The sequence below is a fragment of the Hylobates moloch genome, unplaced genomic scaffold (assembly GCF_009828535.3).
Source record: "Hylobates moloch isolate HMO894 unplaced genomic scaffold, HMol_V3 SCAFFOLD_12, whole genome shotgun sequence".
In the NCBI taxonomy this organism is placed as follows: domain Eukaryota; kingdom Metazoa; phylum Chordata; class Mammalia; order Primates; family Hylobatidae; genus Hylobates; species Hylobates moloch.
In genome coordinates this window covers 54,879,025-54,906,163 of record NW_026652287.1, presented here as the reverse complement: position 1 = coordinate 54,906,163, position 27,139 = coordinate 54,879,025, and the positions used below count along the sequence as shown (strand labels likewise).

General features: G+C 38.3%; 1 protein-coding gene across 2 annotated transcripts in view; it reads left to right on the top strand.

Moving 5' to 3' along the window:
- The window catches only part of LOC116478762 (zinc finger protein 91-like), a 166,798-nt gene extending 140,612 nt beyond the window's left edge, over nt 1–26,186 (top strand). Inside the window, exons 8-9 of one of the 2 annotated variants that reach the window (XR_009209049.1) lie at nt 1,804–1,899; nt 25,461–26,186. The gene's annotated coding sequence lies outside the window, so the exon portion shown is untranslated. Of the gene's footprint in view, nt 1–1,803; nt 5,342–25,460 lie in introns of those variants that run through there. The other variant, XR_009209048.1, reaches the window with a different exon arrangement.
- The last annotated feature ends 953 nt before the right edge of the window (nt 26,187–27,139 follow it).

Below are 27,139 nucleotides of genomic sequence, written 5' to 3'. Positions count from 1 at the left end.
TTAGACATGAAGTCCTTGCCCACGCCTATGGCCTGAATGGTATTGCCTAGGTTTTCTTGTAGGATTTTAATGGTTTTAGGTCTAACATTTAAGTCTTTAATCCATCTTGAATTAATTTTTGTATAAGGTGTAAGGAAGGGATCCAGTTTCAGCTTTCTACATATGGCTAGCCAGTTTTCCCAGCACCATTTATTAAATAGGGAATCCTTTCCCCATTTCTTGTTTTTGTCAGGTTTGTCAAAGATCAAATAGTTGTAGATATGCGGCATCATTTCTGAGGGCTCTGTTCTGTTCCGTTGATCTATATCTCTGTTGTGGTACCAGTACCATGCTGTTTTGGTTACTGTAGCCTTGTAGTATAGTTTGAAGTCAGGTAGCGTGATGCCTCCAGCTTTGTTCTTTTGGCTTAGGATTGACTTGGCAATGCGGGCTCTTTTTTGGTTCCATATGAACTTTAAAGTAGTTTTATGCAGCCAGAAAACACATGAAGAAATGCTCATCATCACTGGCCATCAGAGAAATGCAAATCAAAACCACAGTGAGATACCATCTCACACCAGTTAGAATGGCCATCATTAAAAAATCAGGAAACAACAGGTGCTGGAGAGGATGTGGAGAAATAGGAACACTTTTACACTGTTGGTGGGACTGTAAACTAGTTCAACCATTGTGGAAGTCAGTGTGGCGATTCCTCAGGGATCTAGAACTAGAAATACCATTTGACCCAGCCATCCCATTACTGGGTATATACCCAAAGGAGTATAAATCATGCTGCTATAAAGACACATGCACACGTATGTTTATTGCGGCACTATTCACAATAGCAAAGACTTGGAACCAACCCAAATGTCCAACAACAATAGACTGGATTAAGAAAATGTGGCACATATACACCATGGAATACTATGCAGCCATAAAAAATGATGAGTTCGTGTCCTTTGTAGGGACATGGATGAAACTGGAAAACATCATTCTCAGTAAACTATCGCAAGGACAAAAAACCAAACACCGCATGTTCTCACTCATAGGTGGGAATTGAACAATGAGAACTCATGGACACAGGAAGGGGAACATCTCATTCCGGGTACTGTTGTGGGGTGGGGGGTGGGGGGGGCGGGGACAGCATTAGGAGATATACCTAATGCTAAATGACGAGCTAATGGGTGCAGGAAATCAACATGGCACATGGATACATATGTAACAAACCTGCACATTGTGCACATGTACCCTAAAACCTAAAGTATAATTAAAAAAAAAAAAAAATAGAGATGCAATATTAGAGAACTACAGAAACTTGGTCTCTCGGTGAGAATAAATATTCCCCAGATTTTCTAATACACTGTCAGGCTTCTATTTTCTCCCTTTGTAGAATGATTTTGGGATGTTTTGCTCTACATAAATTTAGATCAATACTTTTAAGAAAAACTTGAAGGTTTATTGGAATAGATAAGAAAATCTTCAAAATGTTTTATCTTAATAGGAAACTTCCCCTTTCTTGAGCTAATCTATGTCCTTCACTCTAGATTAATGATAATTCTAGAAATTCGGTGGCATTAAATACTGTTGCACAAATATTAAAATCCAATATCCAGCATTAATTTTATATTCAGTATTGGATAGTAGAGCTAAGGAACCAGAAATGTCACATATGTTTTAAATATTCAAAAGTTTCTGTCAGAAAACTGTATTTTGGAATTAAATTTCTAGAATATTTCATAATATTCTCTCCTCTCTACTGAACATAGTACTAGGTTGATAATTGGAGAATCCCAGAAAGTCATGCTAATTTTTCTAACGAAACAGGCCTTGCTGTCTCTAACTCTGATATGATCTCCTGCTTTGAGCAAATAAAAGAGCCCTGGAATGTGAAGAGACATGAGACAGTAGTCAACTTCTCAGGTAGGTAAGCATGAATGAAGCAGATAGCAGAGACGAGGAGTACAAAGGTCAAAAAGAATTCCAGACCTTAAAATGTGGTATAGAATGCTCTGCTTCAATGGAAAGGTTTCCTAAAAAGCCATTTATTTCTCTAGCTCCCAAATAAGAGCATCTTTTGTCCCATACCCTTAAATTCTCTAAGGACTCTACCTCCTATGTAGTGATTGTCCTTAGAGGGTACCGTGAGAGCTAAAGTCCTCCTTATGGCTTATAAGGTACCGCAAGATATGCCTGCTCTTCCATTGTTTTGGGGGAACATAAGAATATTTCTGAGTATTTTTGAGGAACTGCATGTTAGATCATTTAACTTTTCTTTTCCCATCATGTCCAAAATGTGTGAGAGCAGTGGTGATATTAAGATTTGTTTCAGAAATCACAGGAACATGAATGACAGATGTTACTTATTTCTCTATTTTTTTTTATATTAGCAATCCTAACAGATTTGAAGTGATAGCTCATCATTGTTTTCATTTGCAGTTGCCTTTTGGTAGGTGATACTGAGCACTTTTTTATATCTCTATTGGTCATGTGTATGTATTTGTTGGCAAAATATTCTTTTCAGTCTTTTGACCATTTTTTAGTTGGATTATTATTGTTATTATTATACTTGCCTTTGCTTTGAATTTTCTATATATTTTGAATACTAAGCTTTTCTGATATATAAAGTTTGCTATTGTGAGCATGCTGCAATAAATGCGCAAGTATACGTATCATTTTCATATAATAAACTATTTTTCTTTGAGTAGATACCCAATGATGAGATTTCTGAATCAAATGATAGTTCTGACCAGGCGCGGTAGCTCACGCCTGTAATCCCAGCACTTTGGGAGGTGGAGGCGGGCAAGTCATGAGGTCAGAAGTTCGAGACCAGCCTGAGCCATATGGTGAAACCCCATCTCTACTAAAAATACAAAAGTTAGCCAGGCGTGGTGGCATTTGCCTGCAGCCCCAACTCTTCGGGAGGCTGACACAGAAGAATTGCTTGAACCTGGGAGTCAGTGGTTGCAGTGAGCTGAGATCATACCACTGCACTCCAGACTGAACAACTAAGACTCCGTCTTAAAAAAAAAAATGGTAGTTTTATTTTTAGTTGAGATTGAGCATTTTTTTCATATGTGTGTTGGCTATTTGTATGTCTTTATTGAAAAATGATTAGTAATGTTATTTGCTCAATTTTCAATAGAATTCTTTATTATTACTATTATATTTTTGAGTTGAGTTATTTGTAAGTTCTGAATATTTGTTCCAAATATGTTGGCACATAGTTTGCAAATATTTTATTCTGTAGGTTGACTATTTACCCTGTTGATTTTTTTTTTTCTGTGCCAATACTTTGAGTTTGATTTCCATTTCTCTATTTTTTATAATAATAATAAAATAATAATATAATAATAGTTTTCTTTGTGGTGTCCTTGGCTAGTTTTGGTATCAGGGTGATACTGACCTCTGAGTGACTTAGGAAGAGTTTTATTATCCTCAATTTTTGGTAAGAATTTCAGGAGGATTATTATTCTTTGTACACTTGGTAGAATTTTGCTGTACATTTAGTCCTGAGCTTTTCTTTGTCAAGACTTTTTTTTATTGCTGACTCAATCATGCTACTCAGTATTGGTTTGTTCAGGTACTCTATTTCTTCCTGACTCTATCTTGGGAGGTTGTTTGTTTCCATGAATTTATTCATTCTTTCTAGGTTTTCAGGTTTGTGAGTGTCTAGTTGTTTATAATCATTTCTAGTGATCTTTTGTATTACTGTTGTATCCATTTTAATGTCTGTTCTTTCATTTCTGATTTTGTTTGTTTAGATTTCTTTTCTGTTTGTGGTTAATCTATAGCTAGCAATTCACCAATTTTGTCTTTTTGAAAAACCAACTCTTTATTCTGTTGATATTTTTATTGTTTTTGGACTTCATGTCATTTGGTTCTGTTCTGATTTTTGTTATTTATTTCCTCTTCTAACTTGGAATTTGATTTGTTATTAATTTTCTAGTTCTTTGAAATGTGATGTCAGGTCCTTAATATGTAAGCTTTCTATTTTTTTGATGTAGGCCTTTAGGCTATTAACTTCCCTCTTAGTACTACATTTGATGTATCTCACAGGTTTTATTATATTGTGTTTCTATTTCCATCTTTTTTCCCCACAAATTTTTAATTTTCACCTTAATTTTTTTTTTTTTTTGAGATAGGTTTTACACTGTCACCCAGGCTGGAGTGTAGTGGCACAGTCTTGGCTCACTGCAACTTCCACCTTCCAGGCTCAAACGATCGTTTTATATTAGCCTCCTGAGTAGCTAGGACCATAGGTGCACACCACCACACCTAGCTATTTTTTCATATTTTTTTTTTTTGTAGCGATGGGGTTTTGCCATGTTGCCCAGGCTAGTGTTAAACTTCTTACCTCAAGTGGTCCACCTGTCTCAGCCTCCCAAAGTGCTGGTATTACAGGTGTGAGCCACCACCCCTGGTCAACCATCTTAATTACTTCATTTACACAGTCACTGTTGAGGAGTATGTTGTTTAAATTCTTCGTAAATTTATAGTTTCTGAAATTTCTCTTGATATTGATTTGTAGTTTTATTCTACTGTGGTCTAAGTAGGTAGTTCATATAGTTTTGATTTTGGGGATACTTTGTTGATTTGCCAAAATTCCTATCTCAATGGTCTCTCTAATGCTGTGAGTAGAATATTGAATTTCTCCACTATTATTGTATTACTGTCTATCTCTTTCTATAGATTTAATAATATTTCTTTGTAAATCTGGGTGCTGTGATGTTGGTTGCATATATATTTAGAATTGTTATATCTTTTGGCTGAAATGATTATTATTGGATGATGATCTTCTTTATCCTTTTTTGTTACAGCTTTTTTATTTAAAGTCTGTTTTATTTGATGTAAGTATAGATACTCCTATTTGCTTTTGGTTTCTGTTTGTGTTAATAAACACATTTGCCTTTAATCTATATGTGTCTTACAAGTAAGGTGAGATTTTTGTAGGCAACATAGATTTGCATTATTTTTTCTCATTCATTTCATAAATCTATACTTTTTTTTTTTTTGAGATGGAGTCTTGCTCCATCACCAGGCTGGAGTGCAGTGGCATGATCTTGCCCCACTGCAACCTCTGCCTCCCCTATTGAAGTGATTCTCCTGTCTCAGCCTCCTGAGTAGCTGGGACTACAGGCACGCACCACCACGCCCCGCTAATTTTTGTATTTTCAGAAGAGACAGGGTTTCATCATATTCACCAGGCTGGTCTTGATCTCTTGACCTCGTGATACCCCCACCTCACCCTCCCCAAAGTGCTGGGACTACAGGCATGAGCCACTGCACCCAACCAAATCCATACATTTCAATGAAGGATTTAATTTATTTATATTCAAGGTAAATATTAATATGTAAGGTTTTGTTACTATCATAATGTTAATTATTTTCTTGTCTTATTTTTTTTTATCTGTCTTTGTAGTTTAATAAAATTCTGTCATGTTGTGATTTGATTTATTTCACTTTCTGTTTTGTTTTGTAAGACCTGATAGTTTCATACTTTTATGTATTTTAATAATGGTGAGTGTCAATCTCTTGTTTTTATATTAGAATTTTTTTTAACATCTTTCATAGGCCCAGTCTAGTGGTAATTAGTTTCCCCAGCATTTGTTTGTCAAGGTAAGACTTTATATTCTTCATTTGTGAAGGTTATTCAAGCTTGATATAAAATTTTTGGCTGGCAGTTTTCTTTTTTTTCAACACTCTAAAAGTGTCATCCCATTCTCTTCTGGTCAGTAAAGTTTCTGCTGAGAAGTCTGCTTTTAATCTAATGTGGTCTTCTTTATAAATGACTAGATGCTTTTCTTTTGCTTATTTTAGAATTACTTCCTTCACTTTGACTTTAGTTATTCTGATTATCATGTGCCATTTTGATGTCTGTTTTGCAATATATTTTGTTTATATTTTGTTGTATTTTGTTTGCTGAGCTTCCTGTATATGTATGTCTAATTCTATTGCTAGAGTTGGGAAGTTTTCATCAATTGTTTTCTTAAATAGGTTTTCTAAACTTTTTGATGTTTTTTCTTCCTGAGAAACACTGATAATTTTGAAGTTTAGTGACTTCATGTAGTCAGAAACAAAGTCTTCATTCATTCTTTTTTATTCCTTTCTCCTTATTTTTGTCTGAGTTTATTATTTTAAAAGACCTGTTTAAAGGTTTGAAAATTCTTTTTATGTTTCTTCCAGTCTATTATTGAATCTTTGAATGTATTTTCTTTTTCCTTCAATAAATCTTTCAGTTCTATAATTTTTGTTTCAGTTTCTAGTAAAAGATATCTATCTCCTTGGAACCTTTCCCATTTGGACTCTAAATTTATTCATTTATTTTTCTGTTGGTTTTCAGATTTCTCTTCTCTTTGAGCTTCTTTAAAATCTGTGTTTTGAAGTCTTTTTAAAGTATTTTAAAGTCATTTCAATGAATTTTTTTTTTTCTTAGAGTACTGGAGAATTATTGTGTTCCTTTGAAAGTGTCATAAGCCTTGCTTTTCTGTGTTTCCTGTGTCTTTGTGTGCCTTTATATTGATTTCTGCACATCTGGAGAAATAATTGTTTCATTTTATTTTTGAATTTACATTCATTGAAGGAATTTTTTTTTTTGAAGTTATTACCATAATGTTTATTGCATAGGGCCATGTGGCTTTACTTTTGGGTTTGTGCAGTGGGAAAGACTCATTGTATAAGTTTCTTCAGTAGAAACAAATATATATATATATATGTGTGTATATATATATATACACACATACATATATACATGTCTGTGTATGTGTGTGTATATAAAAATATATATATATATATAAAACAAATGTTTTATTGGCTTATGGGTCATCTTTTCTCTTAGGTTGATTTTTAATTCTAAGTCTAAGTCTAAGTCTCAGAAAACAATAAATTTATCTTTGTTGTGTTGGTCATTGAGGGCCAGCACACCTGACCTGAAAGGGTGAGAAGGTAGGGTGGGGTGGATGCTGAGAAATTACTTAATAGTTATAATGTACATTACTTGAGTGATGGATACCATAAAAGCCCTGACTTCACCACTATGCAATCTATGCATGTAACTAAATTATACTTGTACCCAACACATTTGTATAAATAAAACACAACCACTAGTTAAAACTTGCTAGCTTGCTTATTCATACATACAAATACTTTATAAATATTTCCCATGACATTAACTATTATTGATACAGGAGTTAAAAACAGGAGAATGGCATGAGCCTGGGGGGCGGAGCCTGCAGTGAGCTGAGATCGCGCCACTGCACTCCAGCCTGGGCGACAGCGAGAATCTGTCTCAACAAAAATAAAAATAAATAAATAAATAAATAAATAAATAAATAAATAAATTATTTAGGCAGATAGTGAGTGAGGGCAAAAATAGTCCTTGGTAAAGTTTTCCTTTTAATAAAAATCCCCAAATTATTTCTTTTTAACAAAGAGCAGCCTGTAAGATTGAGCTGCAGACATAGATAAGCAAGCTGGAAGCTTGCATGAATAAATGCCTGCAGTTTTGCTAATAGGAAAAGGAGCTACCTAGAAACGACACGTGTTCAAAATGGTGGCTCCATCTTCCCTTTTCTTTGTAAACCACGTGTAGAGTAACAAGCAGGCAACATGGTGCTGGCAAATGCTCCATTTGCATAATTGAAGATTAGGGTGGGGCAGCCAGCTTCCTTGTGAGCTGTGTAAACATCCATACCTGATCCAGCCAATCTTTGGCCCCTATGTAAATCAGACACTGCCTCCTGAAGGCAGTCTGTAAAATCCAATGCACTTCTCTGCCAGCTAGAAGTGCCCCTCTTTCTCAGGAGAGAGAGCTATTCTCCTTTCTCTTTCTTTTGCCTATTAAACCTCTGCTCCTAAACCAAGTTTTTGTGTGTCCATGTACTTGATTTCCTTGGTATGAGATGATGAACCTCAGGTATTTACCCCAAACAAGTGATTCCACTTCATTATGTTAAAATTAATGTTAGTTAAAATTACTAATATATTAATTACTAATATTAAGAAATGTAGCACATTTTAAAGGCTGCTGATGTACAGTGTAAAACCTGCCATATACAAATATGACATCAAATTATACTTCCAGTAACAGTGTTAGAAAGCTCTTGTTTCCCTACAGTTACCATTTATGAAGTGTTTAATGGAACATGTTATTTTAAAAAATATTTTCTGGGGTTCCAAGATGGCCAAATAGGAACAGCTCCAGTCTACGGCTCCCAGCATGAGTGATGCAGAAGACAGGTGATTTCTGCATTTCCAACCGAGGTACTGGGTTCATCTCACTAGGACTTGTTAGACAGTGGATGCAGCCCATGGAGTGTGAGCTGAAGCAGGGTAGGGCATCACCTCACCCAGGAAGCGCAAGGGGTTGGGGAATTCCCTTTCCTAGGCAAGGGAAGCCATGACAGATGGTAACTGGGAAATTGGGACACTCCCACCCTAATGCTATGCTTTTCCAACAGTCTTAGCAAATGGCACACCAGGAGATTATATCCTGTGCCTGGCTCGGAGGGTCCCATGCCCATGGAGCCTTGCTCACTTCTAGCACAGCAGTCCGAGATCGAACTGCAAGGTGGCAGTGAGGTTGGGGGAGGGGTGTCCACCATTGCTGAGGCTTGACTAGGTAAACAAAGTGGTCGGGAAGCTTGAACTGGTTGGAGCCCACCACAGCTCAAGGAGGCCTGCCTGCATCTGTAGACTCCACCTCTGAGGGCAGGGCATAGCTGAACAAAAGGCAGCAGAAACTTCTGCAGACTTAAATGTCCCTGTCTGACAGCTTTGAAGAGAGTAGTGGTTCTCCCAGCATGGAGTTTGAGATCTGAGAATGGACAGACTGCCTCTTCAAGTGGCTCCCTGACCCCCGAGTAGCCTAACTGGGAGACAACTCCCAGTAGGGGCCATCTGACACCTCATACAGCCGGATGCCCCTCTGAGACAAAGCTTCCAGAGGAAGGATCAGGCAGCAACATTTGCTGTTCTGCAATATCTGCTGCTCTGCAGCCTCTGCCGGTGATACCCAGGCAAGCAGGGTCTGGAGTGGACCTCCAGCAAACTCCAACAGACCTGCAGCTGAGGGTCTTGACTGTAACAAACCTGCACATTGTGCACATGTACCTTAGAACTTAAAGAATAATAAAAGAAATAAAAAATAAAATTCCAATTAAAAAAATTCTTTTTTGGTATGTGAAAAACTGGCATCCCATTATTTTAATATGCATTTTAGAAACTAGGTAACTTGGTTTTATATATGTTTAGTATACTACTTTTGGCCGGGCACAGTGGCTCACACCTGTAATCCCAGCACTTTGGGAGGCCGAGGCGGGTGGATCACGAAGTCAGGAGATCGAGACCATCCTGGCTAACACGGTGAAACCCCATCTCTACTAAAAATACAAAAATTAGCCAGGCGAGGTGGCAGGTGCCTGTAGTCCCAGCTACGTGGGAGGCTGAGGCAGGAGAATGGCTTGAACCCTGGGGGGTGGAGCCTGCAGTGAGCCGAGATTGTGCCACTGCACTCCAGCCTGGGTGAAAGAGCGAGAATCCGTCTCAAAAAAAAAAAAAAAAAACTGACTGATTGAAATCACCTGGGCTGAGCTTATTGGCCAGTTAAAATTATCTGGGCTCAAATATTGGCTGACTGGAGTCACCTGGGCTAAACTAATTGGTTGATTTTAATCTCCTGGGATTGGCTAATTGGCTGTAATTACCTGGTTCGAGTTAATTGGCTGATTGAAATCAAAAGTGCTGACCTAATTGGCTGAAATCACCTAGAATGAGGTAATTGACTGATTGGATTTACCTGGTCTGAGCTAATTGGCTGATCAGAATTACCTAGACCAAGCTAATTGGCTAATTGGAATAAACTGGGCTGAGCTAATTGGCTGATTGAAATAATCAGGGCTGAGTAAATGGGCTGATTGTATTCACCTCCCCTGAGAAGAATAAGTAGGGAAATGACCTTTGACTTTCTTTTTTTTACAAGACATGCTCATAAATGGACATTACATAGATATATTTACATATTTGTATGTGTTTGCATATGTTTACATATATTATATCTGTTAACCTTCAAGTTAAAGTGTGCAAAGGAATCTGAAATTTGCTTTCAATATTGCAGTCTATCTTCAATTTACAGACCTTGGCTTTTCTACCCCAATTCAAGAAGTCACTTCTTCAGTCAACCAAACCAATTACAGAATTGTGTTCCAATGTCACATGTTCAAAAATAAACAGCTCCTGAAAAGATGTAAGCTTTAAATGGAATTAGTTAGCATTTTCAATTTCGGTTAGTGCCTTTAAAGCTAATTTATCTCTGTTCCTATATTAATCAGAATGAAAATAAACATTTTTGACTTGGCATTGAATGACAGTTGTGGTTTTAGTAAATTTCTTGCTCACACACAGGAGCAACAAAAAAATACTTTTTTTTTTTTTTTCGTTTTTTGAGACAGAGTCTCACTCTGTTGCCCAGGCTGGACTGCAATGGTGCAATCTCAGCTCACCACAACCTCCGTCCACCAGGTTCAACTGATTCTCTTGCCTTAGCCTCCCAAGTAGCTGGGATTACAGGCATGTGCCACCAAGTCCAGCTAACTTTGTATTTTTAGTAGAGACAGAGTTTCTCCATTGTTGGTCAGGCTGGTCTCAAACCCTCGACCTCAGGTAATCCACCCACCTTGGTCTCCCAAAGTGCTGAGATTACAGGCATGAGCCACCGCACCCCGCCAGTTTCACAGTACTTTTGAGCATGGACATCAAAGTATCCTCAAGATTAAAAATGGTGGGGTCCAAGCATTCTACCTCTTTGATTTGTATGGTTTGAATTATGACTCAGCATTTTAGGAACATGTTGGCTCTATAATCTTTCACCCTCATCCCACTTGAAAAAGAAGATAATTTTTCAAACACACTTGCAGATACAACTACATATTATTCACATCATTTTTCTTGGGAACTGAAAACTGGTTTTATACTCAAACATCCTGCTGAGCAACTGTCAAATAAATTAATTCTGACAATTGTTAAAAATTGGGAAGAAAGACTTTAATACTATTGCAGTAGATGTTATGACCATTTTAATAGTGTTCAAAAATTGATCACAACTCTGAACACAGACAACTCAGGATTTATAGTCAATAGAAAGATCAGTGGATAAAAAATTACTGAGAGAAATTTGGTAAAATACGCAAAGAAGAGAGGTTTTTTTCTAACAGGATTCTGGCTACAGGCAGGCTAAGGACTTAAATATCAAGGAAGGGGAACTAAGTTTTCAGAAGTTGTAAAGAATATGTGGATCCTTACTAAGCAATCTTAGCAGGATTTCTGAAAATGAGCTTCTCAAACCAGGAGTAGGGTAGTAAGTCAAGGTTGGCTTAGTCAGAAAGAAGGTTCAGTTAAGCTTGACTAACCTTTGGTCATAAAGGGAGTGCTTGTCAGAATGAAAACTTTTTCCCATGTAATCTGAAAATAAATAAACACTAAAAGGCTTTGTTTGGAAAATAAGTGCCCACTTCACCTGAGAATAACTCTGTCTTCTTCTCTTTATCTTTGAATTTATTGTAGCAAAAGAGCACTGGTCATCACCACAGTTTTTATTTTTATTTCATTCTTAAAAACAGAGATGCTGTTTCATTCAAACAGCAAGTTACGAAACACAAAGGTTATAGTTCCTGACCCCTATTGAAGCTGACAATGACTAGAGGACGTTCAGGACAATTGGGTGTAAGCAGAAGTATTGATGGAACTTTGGGGAGACTCTTTAGTTGAAGCTAACACAGTTGAAGTTAACACAACTCCTTAGTTGAAGCTAACACAAAGTCACTTTGACTTTGCACCTTTCTTCCTCCTTGCTCTTTGAAATGCACATGGTGGTTTGTGCAGGCTGTTGCTCTTACAGCTATCTTGGGCCATGAGACAGCCTACAGGATAAAAACCATCTATCAAAATATTATAGCAGAGAAGGTTGCCGAGATACCTGACTAGAAGCAGCTACAATGTGTGGCTCTCATGGAGGAACAAGAGGAGAGGAAATGCAGCATCTTCAACTGAAATACCCAAGTATTTGCCTTGGAACTCATGAAGGAAACAGCTCAACCCATGGAGAATGGAGGAAAGCAGGGCAGGGCCACTGACCACTCATGAGTGACACAGAGCCAAGAGAAACTACCCTGCCCAGGGAAGTGATGAGTGAATGTGTGATCCTGGAAAACCAGACTTCTCCCATGGATCTTTGCAATCCTTGGGTCAGGAGATTTTCTCTTGAACCCATTCCACCAGGGCTTTTGGTCTGACACACAGAGCTGCATGGTCTCGGCAGAGCAACTACTCAGGCACTAACAGAATCTCAGGAGCCTTAGATACTCTGGCTCTGGGATCTCTGGCAAAGGTGAATGCTACTCAGAAAACGCAAGAATTTGGACCTCTGTAAACACCCCTAGGAAGAAAGCTGAATCCATGGGGCTGAGCAGCATCAGTCTGTGGAACCCACTTTCATGGCACTTCACAGGATAAGACCCACTGGCTTTGAATTCCAGCCACTCCCCAGCAATGGTGTTGCACCTACCTGGGATGGGAGAGAGTTCCTGGAGGCAGGGGCAGGCTGCCATATTTGCTGTTTGGATGACTCAGCCATTCCAGCCTGTGGGTTTAGGAAAGTCCAGACAAAACTGACAGCCTATGGAAAGAAACCTCCAGCACAGCACAGTGGCTCTACCAAAATGTGGCCAGACTGCTTCTTTAAGTGGAACCCTGACACATTTTTTATCTCAGGGTAGGGCCTCCTATCAGGGCCTCCAGCTGGCCCCTCCCATATTCTCTGGCAGACGGTTTTGATTTCTCTCTGGGATGCAGTGCCCAGTGGAAGGAGTGGGACACTGTATTTGGTGTTTGGACAACTCAGCCATTCTAGCCTGTGGGCTTAGGAGAGACCAAATCATCAAGGGACAAAAGGAATCTCCCAGCATAGTACAGTGGCTCTACCATAATGTGACCAGACTGCTTCTTTAAGTGGGACTCTGATATGCTCCTCATCTCAGAGATAATTCCCAACCAGAGCCTCCAGCTACTCCCACTGATGTTCTCTGGGCAGCAGAGGTTTGAAAACGTTTTGGGGCATAGTTCCTAGAGAGAGGGGTAGGCCAACATCTTTGCTGTTTTGCGGTGTAGCTGTTTCAGCCTCCCGGCTTGGGAGAGCCCACCCTGATGAGGGGCAAAAATGGTACCCCAGCACAGCATGGCTGCTCTATTAAAGTGGGGCTAAACTGCTTCTTTAAGTGGGTCCCCAATTCTGTTCCTCCTAGCTGGGTGAGACCTTCTAACCGGGATCTCCAGTCACCTCCTCCAGATGTGTTTGGGCCAGCAACATCTCTGCACCTCCCTTGGGGATGGAGCTCCCAAGGGAAAGAGTGGGCTGCTATATTTGCTGTTTCACAGCCTTCAGTGGTAATACCTCCAGATACTGATCCAAGAACTAGGAACTGGGGCAGATGCCCAACTAACTGCAGCAGCTCTAGAAAGAATGGCCAAATAGTTAAAAAGAAACAAACAAACAAAAACTCCCATTCATAGGTCAGCAACCTCAAAGATTAAAGGTAGATAGGCACACAAAGGTGAGAAAGAATCAACACAAGACTACTAAAAACTCAAGAAGCCAGAGTGCCTTCCCTTCTCCAAATAACCATATTACTTCTTCAGCAAGGGTTCAGAATGGGGCTGAGGCTGACATGGCTGAAATAACAGAAGTAGACCCCAGAATGTGGATATAAATGAACTTCACTGAGCTAAAGGAGGATGTTCTAACTCAATGCAAGAAAGCTAAAAATTATAATAAAACATTGCAGGAGCTGACAAACAATGTAGCCAGTATAGAGAAGAACCTAATCAACCTGGTAGAGCTGAAAAACACAATACAATAATTTCATAATGCAACCACAAGTATTAATAGCATAATAGACCAAGCAGAGGAAAGAATCTCAGAGCTTGAAGACTGTCTTTCTGAAGTAAGAAAGGCAGACAAGAGTAGAGAAGAAAAAATAAAAAGGAATTTAAAAAAACCTCTGAGAAAAATGGGATTATGTAAAGAGACAAAATCTATAACTGATTGGTGTACCTGAAAGAGCTGGGGAGACTGGAACTAATTTGGAAAACATATTTCAGAATATCATCCATGAGAATGTCCCCAACCTTGCTATACAGGCCAACATTCAAATTTAGAAAATGCAGAGAACCCCAGTAAGATACTCCATAAAAAGATCATATCCAAGACATATAAAAATCAGATTCTCCAAAGTTGAAATGAAAAGAAAAAATGTTAAGGGCAGCCAGAGAGAAAGGCCAGGTCACCTACAAAAGGAAGCCCATCAGACTAATAGCAGACCTCTCAGTTAAAACCCTGCAAGCCAAGAGAGATTGTGGGCCAATATTTAACATTCTTAAAGAAAAGAAATTTTAACCCAGAATTGTATGTCTTGCCAAACTAAGCCTAAACTGGGGTGAAATAACATTCCCTTTAGACAAGCAAATGCTGAGGTAATTCATTACCACCAGATCTGCCTTTCAATAGCTCCTGAAGGAAGCACTAATTTGGAAAGAAAAAATTACCAAGCACCACAAAAACACACTGAAGTACACAGACCAGTGACTCTATAAATCAACCACATAAACAAGTCTGCAAAATAACCAGGTAGCATCAAGATGACAGGATCAAATCTATATATAACAATACTAACCTTAAATGTAAATGGACTAAATGCCCCAATTAAAAGACACAGAGTGGCAAGTGGATAAAGAACCAAGACCCATTGGTATGCTGTCTTCAAGACACCCATCTCACATGGAATAACACACATAGGTCCAAAATAAAGAAATGGAGGAAATTTTACCAAGCAAATGGAAAACAGAAAAAAGCAGGGGTTGCAATCCTAGTTTTCAATAAAACAGACTTTAAACCAACAAAAATCAAAAAAGACAAATAGAGGCATTACATAATGGCAAAGGGTTCAATGAAACAAGAAGAACTAACTATCCTAAATATATATGCACCAAACACAGGAGCAACCAGATTTCTATAACAAGTTCCTAGAGGTCTTCAAAGAGACTTATACCCCCACACAATAATAGCGGGACACTTTAACACCCCATTGATAATATTAGACAGATTATTGAGACAGAAAATTAACAAAGATATTCAGGACCTGAACTTAGCTCTGGATCAAATGGATGTGAAAGATATTTACAGAACTCTCCACCCCAAAACAGCAGAATATACATTCTTCTCTTCACCATATGGCACTTTGTCTAAAGTCGGTCACATAGTCACAAGTAAAACACTCCTCAGCAAATGCAAAAGAACTGAAATCATAATAAACAATGTCTCAGACCACAGCACAATCAAATTAGAACTCAAGACTAAGAAACTTACTAAAAACCGTACAATTCCATGGAAATTGAATAACCTGCTCCTGAATGACTTTTGCGTAAATGATGAAATTAAGGCAGATATCAAGAAATTCTTTGAAACTAATGAGAACAAAGACAAAATATACTAGAATCTCTGGGACACAGCTAAGGCAATGTTAAGAAAATTTATAGCATGAAATGCCCATATCAAAGAGCTAGAAAGATCTCGAGTTGACAACCTAACATCACAACTAAAATAATTAGAGAAACAAGAGCAAAGAAATCCTAGAGCTAGGAGAAGACAAGAAATAACCAAAATCAGAGCTGAACTGAAGGAGATAGAGACATGAGAAACCATTCAAAAGATCAACAAATTCAGGAGTTGTTTATTTGTTTTGAAAAATCTAATAATATAGATATACCACTAGATAAACTAATAAGGAAGAAAAGATCAAAAATTCAAATAAACACAATCAGAAATAATAAGGGGGATATTACCACTGACTCCACAGAAATAAAAATAACCATCAGAGAATATTATAAACACCTCTATGCACATAAGATAGAAAATCCAGTAGAAATGGATAAATTCCTGGACACATACACCCTCCCGAGACTAAACTAGGAAGAAATTGAATCCCTGAAAAGACAAATAACAGGCTCTGAAATTGAGGCAATAATAAAGAGCCAGCCAACCAAAAACCCCAGGACCAGAAAGATTAACAGCTGAATGCTATGAGATTTACAAAGAAGAGCTGGTAAAATTCCTACTGAAACTATTTCAAAGAATTGAAACAGAGGGTCTCCTTCCTAACTCTTTCTATGAGGCCAGCATCATCATGGTACCAAAACCTGGCAGAGACACACACACAAAAAGAAAACTTCAGGCCAATATTCTTGACGAACATTGATGCAAAAATTCTCAACAAAATACTGGCAAACCAAATCCAGCAGCACATAAAAAGCTTATCCACCACAATCAAGTAGGCTCCATCCATGGGATGCAAGATTGGTTCAACATACACAAATCAATATGTGATTCATCACATAAACAGAATTAAAGGCAAAAACCATATGATTATCTCAATAAATGCAGAAAAAGCTTTCAATAAAATTCAGCATCCATTCATGTTAAAAACTCAATACACTAGGTATTGAAAAAACATACCTCAATATAATAAAAGCCATATATAACAAACCCACAGACATCATACTGAAAGGGCAAAAGCTGAAAGCGTTCCCCATTAAAACTGGCACAAGACAAGGATGCCCTCTCTCACGACTCCTATTTAAGATAGTATTGAAGTCCTGGCCAGAGCAATCAGGCAAGAGAAAGAAAAGGCATTCAAATAGAGAGGAAGTTAAACTATGCCTGATGGCAGACAATATGATCCTACATGTAGAAAAACCCCATCATCTCAGCCCCAAAGCTTCTTAATCTGATAAACATCTTTAGCAAAGTCTCAAGATGCAAAATTAAAGTGCAAAAATTTCTAGCATTCTTTTTTTTTTTTTTTTTTTGAGATGGAGTCTCACTCTGTTGCCCAGACTGGAGTGCAGTGGCGTGACCTCTGCTCACTGCAAGCTCCATGTCCCGGATTCATGCCATTCTCCTGTCTCAGCCTCCCAGGTAGCTAGGACTACAGGCACCTGTCACCACGCCCGGCTAAGTTTTTGTATTTTTAGTAGAGATGGGGTTTCATTGCATTAGCCAGGATGGTCTCGATCTCCTGACCTCATGATCCACCCACCTCGGCCTCCCAAAGTGCTGGGATTACAGGTGTGAGCCACCGCACCCGGCCTACCAGCATTCTTATACACCAAGAACAGTCAAGCCAAGAGCAAAATCCTGAATAAACTCCCATTCACAATCACCATGAATAGAATAAAACACCTAGGAATGCATCTAACAAAGGAAGTGAAAGGCCTCTACAAGGAGAACTATAAAACAATACTCAAAGAAATCAGAGCAGGGTATGGTGGCTCACGGCTGTAATTCCAGCACTTTGGGAGGCCGAGGCGGGCAGATCACGAGGTCAGGAATTCGAGACCAGCTTGAGCAACATGGTGAAACCACATCTCTACTAAAAATACAAAAATTAGCCAGGCAAGGTGGTGCACACCTGTAATCTCAGCTACTCAGGAGGCTGAGGCAGGAGAATTGCTTGAACCTGGGAGGCAAAGGTTGCAATGAGCCAAGGTCTACACTTCAGCCTAGGTGGCAGAGCAAGATGCCAACTCAAAAAAAAAAAAAAAAAAAAAAGATGATATAAACAAAAAAATCATTCAATGCTTATGGATAGGAAGAATTAATATTGTTAAAATGGCCACACTGCCCACGTAAACATGTAGAGTTAATAGTATTCCCATTAAACTACCACTGACATTTTTCACAAAACAAGAAAAATGTATTTTAAAATTGATATGGAACGAAACAAGAACCTGAATTGTCAATGCAATCCTAAGCAAAAAGAACAAAGCAGAAGACATCATGCTACCCAACTTTAAACTATGCTACGGTGCTACAGTAACCAAAAAAGGACAAGAACAGACACATAGACCAATGAAACACAGTAGAGAACCCAGAAGTAAGACCGCATATCTACAACTACCTGATTTTTGATAAACCTGACAAAGACAAGCAATGGGAAAAGGACTCCCTATTCAATAAATGGTGCTGGGAAAACTGGCTAACCATATGCAGAAAACTGAAACTGACCCCCTTCCTCCATCATCCTTAGCAAACTAACACAGGAACAGAAAACCAAATACCACATGTTCTCACTCATAAGTGGAAGCTGAACAATGATAACGCATGGACACAGGGAGGGGAACAACATACACCAGGGCTAGTCAGGGGATAGGGGGCAAGAAGAGGGAGAGCATAAGGACAAATAGCTAATGCATGCAGGGCTTAAAACCTAGATGATGGGTTGATTGGTGTGGTAAACCACATGGCACATGTATACCTATGTAACTTCACGTTCTGCACTTGCATCCTGGAACTTAAAGTAAAATTTAAAAATAGAAACTGAACTCCTTCCTTACACCATATACAATAATTAAGTCAAGATGGCTTAAAACTTAAATGTAAAACCCAAAACTATAAAAACTTTGGAAGACAACCTAGGCAATACGGTTCAGGACATAGGCATGGGCTAATATTTTATGATGAAGATGCCAAAAGCAATTGGAACAAAGGAAATATTGACAAATGGGATCTAATTAAACTGAAGAGCTTCTGCACAGCAAAAAAAAAAAAAAAAAAAAAAAATGTCAACAGAGCAAGTGGACAACATACAGAATGGGAGAAAATTTTTGCAAACTATGCATCTGACAAAGATTTAATTCCAGCATCTATAAGGAACTTAAATTTACAAGAAAAAAGCAAACAACCCCATTAAAAAGTGGGCAAAGGACAGGAAGAGACAATTCTCAAAAGAAGACATACACACAGCTAATAAAGCATGTGAAAAAAACCTCAACATCACCGATAATTAGAGAAATGCAAATCCAAACCACAGTGAGATACTGTTTTATACCAGTCAAAATGGCTATTATTAAAAACTCAGAAAATAACAGACGCTGGCAAAGTTGTGGAGAAAAAGGAAGGTTTTTACCCTGTTGGTGCGAGTGTAAATGAGTTCAACCATTGCAGAAGACAGTGTGATGATTCCTCAAAGACCTAAAGACAGAAATATTATTCACCCCAGCAATCTCATCACTGAGTGTATACCCAAAGGAATATGTCTTTCTATTATAAAAACACATACACACGTTCATCGCAGATCTAGTCCCAATAGCAAATACATTAAATCAACCCACGTGTTCATCAATGATGGACTGGATAAAGAAAATGTAGTAGTACATATACACAATGGAATACTATGCAGCCATAAAAAAAGGAGATCATGTCCTTCGTAGAGACATGGATGAAGCTGGAGGTCATTGTCTTAAGCAAACTAACAAAGGTACAGAAAACCAAATACTACATGTTCTCACTTATAAGTGGGAGCTAGATGATGAGAACACACAGATACATAGAGGGGAACAACATGCACTGAGGCATATTGTGAGGTGGAGAGTGGGAGGAAGGAGAGAAGCAGAAAAAATAACTAATGGATAGTAAGCTTAATACCTGGGTGATAAAACAATCTGTACAACCAATCTTTATGACACATCTTTACCTATGTAACAAACCCACACATCCTGCACATGTACCCCTGAACTTTAAAGTTAGAAAAAGAAAAAAGTGTAGCAAAAAGATAATTTTTGACTGCTTTGGTGCACAGTCCAGAGTCAGCATGGACTGTCCAGCTCTAAGATTCTTATTTATGAGAAAGAAAGCATTCTGTATCTTGTCTGCACTACTGTTATATTGGATATCCTTCTACTTACAGGCAAATGTAATCCCAACCAAAGTGCTAGCTTTGACATGGAATCCTTGGTAATCTTTGGTAAGACATATCTCTCTCCAAGGACATTTTTTTAATCTGCATAGTGGTGGAGGCAGGAGTGGGGAAGATTTAATTCTGAAGTTCTAGTGCTTTCATATGGCCCACATCCATAGTTCCTTGTACAGTTAATAGCATCTCAGATTCTCTTTGTGAGACTACTCCACCAAAAAGGGTCCATCAGTCCATGTATTAAGTGAGGATGTCACCACTTTCTAGATGCAGAGGATAGGGGACATATTGGGTATGCTCCATGGGGAGCTGCTGGGGGATAAAGGTGGGTCTCACATGCACACATTGTCTGTAGGCCTTGAAGGATCCCGTGTGCATGACCTTCGTTGGACAGAAGGTCCAGCTGCCCAGTGCAGAACCCATCTGTTTCTGCCCAAGTGAGGAAGATCTGATCACAGCCCTGCTACACCCATCCTAGTAGGTAGGGAGCTTCCACCGTGTGCATGCTGAGCTGTGGCTTAAGCACTTTGACATCTAACATCTCACTGGATAACGGAAACTGAAGGCTGGAGAGAAGCAGAGAACATAAAGTTGAACGTAAAGAGAACATAAAGTTGGCAGAGTCCAGAGGACAAAAGAGCATTCTGACCTCATAGGCCAGGGCTCATCCCTATCATGGGGTTTGCTTTGGGAATGAGAGTCCCTGAGATCTTGAGAATTTCTGCCAGTTTTCTCATATGGAGCAAACTCATATCTGCACCATTAAACTTGCACAGGTTTGCGTGCATGAGCACTCGCACACACACACACACACACACACACACACACACACACACACACACACACACACAGAGACTTCTCATGTTAAAGGTCAGAAGAGCAGTTAACACTGATGGAGTGACAAGAAGACAGAGGATGAGGGCAGCTCTGCCACGGGGTAGGGGCACCGAGTCTCCTGGTAACATGCCCAGGACCTATAACATGGAGAGGAAAAAAGGTAACAGGCTGATGACTTGGGAACCTCAAGGTTCCCATGGATCTGCCTGGGCTGTGGCCATCCTCAGGAAAGCTTTCAGAGGACAAAAACTAGTTTCTGCATTCACTGCTCTGTATAATTAAAATTGGGAGTAATCCCCCTACACACAGTATGAAGGGGAATACAGTAGTGAAAAACCTCAAATTTTTCTCTATAAATTGAAGTAATTGACCTGGGTGGCGTCTAAATTTCAAACGCTTAAAAAGGTGAATTGACCTTGCTGTCTATCAGTTACCCACTGTACTATCAGATCCTTGGAAATTTCTCTGTATCATCTGGAGGTCTTTCAGAGCAGAAATTGGCTTGGGGGTTTGTGGGACTGAGCACTCAGGTTAGTGTAGAATGTGGCAGAGTATCAGATCACTGCTCTGAAGACCATCCCTGTCATAGCTTTGGGGTTCTTTTTTGGAAGTGGAACCAGAGTCACTTTCCAGGCTGGGATGATGAAGCCTTGTGAGTTAACTGGATACCTCAGAACAGTGGAGGCAAACAAGAAAGCACAGGAGGCTTCTGAGGTCTCTTACATTGCCCTGGAGCCTGTAGGCCTCACTCATTTGCCCTCCTGTATCATAGTTTGTTTGTTAAATTATTTTACATTTGGATTTAAAATTATTTTTAGTTTGATGAAGGTTTGTCAATTTTTAACTTTTCAAAAAAGCCAATTTTTTCATTGCTCTTTTGTATTTTTTGTTCAATATTTTTTTCTGCTCTAATCTTTATGATTTTTTTCTTCTAATAACTGTGGGTTTGGTTTGCTCTTGCTTTTCTAGTTCTCTAAGATACAGTATTAGGTTGTGTATTTGAGAATTTTTCTTTTTTGGGATGTAGGCACTTATAAACTTTCCTGTTAGTACTGCTTTTGTGTATCCCATAGATACTGATATGTAGTGTTTTTATTATCATTTGTCTCAAAATTTTTAATTTTCTTCTTAATTTCTTCATTGCACTGATCATTCAGAAGCATGTTGTTGATTTTTCATGTATTTGTATAGTTTTTATAGTTCCTCTTTTTATTAATTTCTAGTTTTATTCCATTGTGGTCAAATAAGATATTTGATATTATTTCAAGTTTTTGAATGTTTTAGGACTTGTTTTGTGGCCTAACATATAGTCTATCCTTGAAAATAATCCATGTGCTAAAGAAAAGAATGTGTATTCTGCAACCATTACATAAAATGTTCTCTAAATCTCTATTAGATACATTTGGTCTATAGTACAGATTAAGTCCAACATTTCTTTGTTGATATTCTGTCTGGAATACCAATTCAATGCTGAAAGTGGAGTGTTGGAGTCTCCAGCTATTATTGTATTGGAGTCTATCTGTCTCTTTGGCTCTAATAATATTTGCTTTACATATTTCAGTGCTCAAGAGTCAAGTGTATTTATATGTAAAAATTGTTATAGTCTCTTGTTAACTTTACCCCTTTATCATTACATAGTAACCTCTTTGTCTTTTCTTGTAATTTTTGTCTTAAAATCTATTTTTCTAATGTAAGTATAACTACGACCACATTTTTTTGTTTGCATTGACATTGAATATCTTTTTCCACTTCTAAAACTTTCAGTCTATGTGTGTCTTCATAGATGAGGTGAATTTCTTACAGGCAAAGGATCAATATGTCCTGTTTTTATATACATTCATCCCCTCTGTCTTGACTGGAGAGTTTAGCCTATTTACATTCAATGTTATTACTGATAAGCTAGAACTTACTTCTGCCATTTTATTTGATTTATGGTTGCTTTGTGGTCTTCTCTTTTATCTTTCTTTGCTTTTTGTCTTCCTTTTAGTGAAGGTAATTTTCTCTGGTGATATGATTTAGTTCTGTGCTTTTTATTTTTTGTGTATTCCTTGTATGTTTTTTGGTTTGAGGTTACCATGAGGCTTGCAAATGCTATCTTATAACCTATTATTTTAATCTAATAACAACTTACCACTGTTTGAATAAGCAAAGAAGCAAAAAGAATAATAAAAACTCTACGCTTTAACTCTTTTCCCTCACTTTTTGTTGTTTCTATTTATATGTAATTTTACTGTCTATGTCTTGAAAAGTTGTTGTAGTTGCTATTTTTGGTTGGTTTATTGTTTAATCTTTCTACCTTGCCTATGAGTGGTTCATACACCACAGTTACAGTGTTATAATATTATTTGATTTTCTGTGTACTTACTATCACCAGCAACTGTATTTAACTATATGGTTTAAATAATTCCTCCATCAGCAGGTGTAAGCTGAGTTTGGTTTGGTTTTTCTTTCTGTTATAACACGAAAGCACTGAATTCAATGCCTCACAATTGCTGAACTCTCCCTTTCTGCACCATGCCACCATTGTTGGGGGATGTGGGAGAAATAGTGTAAGAGATTCAAGACTGTTTTTCCTACCTGTTCAGTGCCTCTTTCAGCAATATGAAGTTAAAACCAGGTACCATGAGTGCCCACCTGATTTTTATTTCTTATAAAGGTGATTTTTAAATATAGGTCGTTGTTAAATTGGTGTCCTTGCAGGGGGGAAGGTTGGTGAAGCCTTCTATTCTGCCATCTTGATGTACCTATGAACCGGTTATGGCTTTTTTTTTGAGACAGAGGCACTATCTTGGCTCACTGCAACCTCCGCCTCCCAGGATCAAATGATTCTTCTGTCTCAGCCTCCAGAGTAGGTGGGATTACAAGCACACACCACTACATCAATTTTTATATTTTTAGTAGAGACAGGGTTTCGCCATGTTGGCCAGGCTTGTCTCAAACTCCTGACCCCAGGTGATCCACCTGCCTCAGCCTCCCAAAGTGCTGAGATTACAGGCATGAGCCACAGCGCCCAGCGGATGTTTTAAATTAATTAGTTTAAAGCTACATACCCGGCCGGGCGCGGTGGCTCACGCTTGTAATCCCAGCACTTTGGGAGGCCGAGGCGGGCAGATCACGAGGTCAGGAGATCGAGACCACGGTGAAACCCCGCCTCTACTAAAAAATACAAAAAATTAGCCGGGCGTGGTGGCGGGCGCCTGTAGTCCCAGCTACTCGGAGAGGCCGAGGCAAGAGAATGGCGTGAACCCGGGAGGCGGAGCTTGCAGTGAGCCGAGATTGCACCACTGCACTCCAGCCTGGGCCTGGGCGACAGAGTGAGACTCCGTCTCAAAAAAAAAAAAAAAAAAAAAAGCTACATACCCATATAAGTTTTCCATTGTCTCTAAATTACTAGAGGCCCCATTTTAAAATAAAATTTTGGCCTCTAAATTTCTTTATTATAACATTTAGTAAATAGAAAATTATCAAAGAACTATTCAAAACTTTTAGCTGTAACTGTCATTACTACCATATAATAAATTCTATGAGGGCAGGAACTCAGTCGGTGACTCACGGGTTCTCTGATATGTGACTGCTCTTTGTGGTAACTAAACCTCTGCATAAAATAATGAATGAATGTCTACATATTAAAAAAATAATTCCACATAAAATGTAGATATATGTGATCATCTTAGGAAACTGTATATTCCTTCCATAGCAAGAAGAGGTTATCCTGGATATTCTGGGGTCATGGCTTATGAGAACAATGGACCTGACTATAGAAAAAACTAGAAGTGATCAGTTTAGAGTTGTTCATCAGCCAACAACTTGGATTATAAAAAAGAACCATATACACTGAAAAGATGTAGGAGAGAGTGTAAAATGATACAAAGGTGCTCCTTAGGACAAACACATTTTCGGTGACTCTGGACTCAGGTGAGAATTTAGGAGTGGTGTTGGACCTATGAATGTGTTGGACTCACCACTGTGCTGAACAGAATAAAAGTCATGGAGCTGCTGGCCCAGGTTAAAAGTTCCAAACACAAAACATTAAAAAATAATCAAAGCACAACATGTGATAATGTGGAATTCTGTTATTAACTACTCCAGAACAGCGTTTTAAATAATTTTTGTGTTGTTTATTGTGTTCCACTTGCCAGTAACATACATAGGAAAAATGACATTTACAAGCATATTCAGAATTCAGCACGTAATTTAGATATTAGAGATTCAAATATATTTGGAATCATGTAGTTTAAGCTATGCCCACCTGAGGTTTTTGGAGCTGATGGTGATGGCCTGGGAGATACTCAAGAGGCAGATGGTGTCAATGCACATGCTCTGGCCACTCTCTGAACATAGAAAACACTTTCTATTTAATATTACTGAAAAAGTATTTCAACTCCAAATCAGTCATCATCTAAAGGACTTTTTTAGAGAGTACCAAGGAGTTGGCCATAGTCAGGTGATTGAGAATCAAATCTGTGGATCATAATATGCATCTGGTAAATAAAGAAAACTCTGATGCCAAGAAAAAAAAAATCCCAGCTATTTAACTATGGTCTGAGATAAGATCATTCCTACTGCTATATTACTGGAGACAATCTGTTATTTTCAAATGACTTATAATTTCATTCCAAGACAGATGAGGTCTGCTTTATGGAGGAAACCAAAACATTCTACTGTATACTTGCCATTGTTTCCAACTCAGAAATATTTTATTGAACCTCTTTTTTTATAATGGTTTTGTTCTAAAAAGAAAAACATATATTCCCACTATATTATAGCACTACTCTAGAATACTGTAACAAGTTTTACATGTATTTTTATCATAAATCTACAACGTGCTTTATTGTTCCCTTTTTACAGGTGAGGAGATATTAAACAAAAGAAGGCTGAATGACATTTCTAAAGTCACCTCATTATGAAAAGAAAGTTTCAGGAGTAGACAATGTGCTTATCCACTATGTTTCTCAATCTTATAGACACAGATACACTTTAATATGTCACAAATTTGTTATTTTTAATTTTGCATATTTTGTACATTTTATAATTACAAAATATAGTTGTACTTTAAAAAAGTTTTTATTGTGGCAATTTCTCATTTAAATCTAATTAAATTAAATCTAACCATTAATTATAGGGAAAATTAGTATTTTTGATGAATAAAAACATTAAATAAAGTTATTTCAATATTAGAATTATTAAATATATTAAAACATAAATCCATTTTGGAGAGGGAAACTGGAGGCAGGACCAGAAGTTTCTTGCCCTGACATGTCTGAGGTCAACCAGATGGCTCTCCCCTTGCCATATCTAAGATTTACCACATGGCTCTTGCCAAGTGGCAGTACTGTTCAGGTCCAGCAGAAGGATGTGATCATGATTCTCTGCAGCCTCAGTCTTCCTGGTCCCACCTGTGTGGTCTTCCCATCTCAGCCTCCTGAGTACCTGGGACTACTCAGACCCTCGTTCTCCTTTTTTCTAAAGCCACTTTCAGTTTGTTTCCACAGTATTTCTAGTGACTTGCTGTTGTTTTTCTTCTTTGTTCTTTCCCTCTGTATTTTGCTACACTCCTTCCTATAAGCTGAAGTTAACTATTTTTTTTTTTTTTTTGTCACACTGCAGCCTGGGTGTGACAAATGGAGAGAGAGAGAGAAAAAGAGAGGAGAAAATATTGATTGTGATATTTATTATCCTCTTTACCTTTTTCACTCCTCCTTATTTATTTTCCTTAATATTGTTTGTTATTATTTCTTTGTTATTGTTAAATATTTACTGTTGGGTTTTTTGTTTATTTATTTTGAGACAGCTGTCAGCTGTGAGCGTTGGACTTAGCCACCAGATTGCCATGTGTATGGCCGACCAGATGGCTCTTGCCTTGCCATGTCTAAGGTCCTTCAGATGCCTCACATTTCACCATGTCTAAGGGCAACCAGATGGCTCTTGCAAGCGACAGTCCCATTTAGATCCAGCAGAGGGATGCCATCCTGATTCACTGCAGCCTTGATCCTTCCAGTCTCACCCAGGTGGTTTTCCCATCTCAGCCTCCTGAGTACCTTGGACTACTCAGACTTTCTTCCTTTTTTTTTTTCCTAACCCCACTTTCAGTTTGTTCCACAGTACTTAGAGTGACTTGCTGTTGTTTTTCTTGTTTGTTCTTTTCTCTGTTTTCCTACAGTCCTTTGCGCACATTGCAGTTGAATTTTTAGGTTAATTTTTATTTGTCACACTCCAGCCTGGGTGTAACAAAAGGAGAGAGAGAGACAGAGAGAGAGAGAGAGGAAATCTTAACTGTGATATCAATTACCTTTTATTTTTTTCACTCCCACTTATTTATTTATTGGCCCTTAATATTGTTATTTCTTTGTGTTTGTTAAATGTTTACTGTTGGTATTTTTGTTTATTAATTTTGAGACAGATGCCAGCCATGACCCTTGGTCTTAACCACCAGCTTGCCATATCTAAGGTTGACCAGATGGTTCTCACTTGTAGCAGTATCATTCAGGTCCAGCAGAGGGATGCAATCGAGATCCACTGTGACCTGG